Here is a 1370-nt window from a genome sequence, read left to right as displayed (position 1 = left end):
GTTCGCGATGCGATGGCTGAAAGCCAAGACCTGCAGAAACAATATGCAGATGAAAAGGAAAAGGCAAAGTGGAAATCTTTAAAGTCGGGGACCCGGTTTAATTGATATCAAAACCCTGCCTACACATGCAGCCTCTGCTATATTCCGGACGAAGCTTCGTCAACGGTTTATCAGACCGTTTAAGGTTGTGGCCAAACTGAGCTTGGCGAACATGCTGAACCTTCCGAAACGGATGCGCACCCACACGGTGTTTAACGTGGACTTGCTCAAGCCGTACCGGGATCCGGCGCAAGTGAACGCGGAAGCGTTGGCACCAGAGCGGATCCCACGGGCCCGCGGCCACCAGAAGTTGAACCAGCAACTGGTTTTGAGCACGGAGTGCAACAACCTCCATTTTCAATAGTGCCAAGCGCTCCACCGTTGCCTGCAGCGATGCATTTGCCTCCTCCACGGCTAGGAGTCGCTACGACAAAGAGCGGTAGTCCTCAAGGTGAGGCAACCGGCGCACGACGTGCTTTAAATCATCAAGTGCATCCGCACAGCGAAATGCTACTTCAGCATGACGCTCAACGGAGCTCCGATTACGATGGACCTTGTCCTCAAGGGCTCCAAGAGCATCACGAGTCACCGGATGGCGGTCGACCCGGTCGTCACCGCCGGCCACCGACTTTTCTCGATGAGAATGGTGACGTCCACTATCACGTGGAACGTCTTGTTAGACGACGTCGTCACCAGGGTTAAACCTAATAGCTGGCGAAGTGGCGGGGATATCCCGACTCCGAATACTCGTGGGAGATTGAGGCGCCACTTCGGCAAGATTGCCCAGTCGCCGTGGACGCTTTTGATCGGAAAGATCAGGACGTCCCGCGTCATCAGACGACCCGTGCTTCCCGGCAATAGCCAGGGAAGTAGACAGGCCATGAGCTGAGCTCAAGCAGTGGCCCTGAGCTTTTGCGGTCGAAGATATAGAGCTCGCGGGAGCATTAGGGATTGTTAACCCATACGTCGCAGGGCGACAATCCGAAGGAAGTCGATGGCGTGCCTTGAGTTTGGCAACTCAAAGGGGAGGTGTCGCTCCACACGCACGTTCACTTCCTTGTGGCTCAACAGCAGGTTATGCAGTGAGAAAAGTTTTTGGTTTTGTTGCACCCATCGCTCAAAGAGCGCTTCGTCATCTGTAGCACTTTCACCGGGGGCGAGCACTACAGATATTGTCCGCATTTCGGGTACAGGAGAGCCACCTCGTTGAGCACGCAGACGAGTGCGATAATCGTTTAACGAAATTTCTTGTGGGACAAAGAAACGAGCTTTAAGAGCTTTCCGTTCGGCAAGTTCATCTTCCGTTCCGGCTGGGGGCCCGATGATGTGGG

The sequence above is a fragment of the Plasmopara halstedii genome, assembly GCF_900000015.1.
Source record: "Plasmopara halstedii genome assembly, contig: Scaffold_2695, whole genome shotgun sequence".
NCBI classification, from domain to species: domain Eukaryota; phylum Oomycota; class Peronosporomycetes; order Peronosporales; family Peronosporaceae; genus Plasmopara; species Plasmopara halstedii.
The sequence above is the reverse complement of the archived record's forward strand: the minus strand, read 5'-3'. Positions refer to the sequence as shown.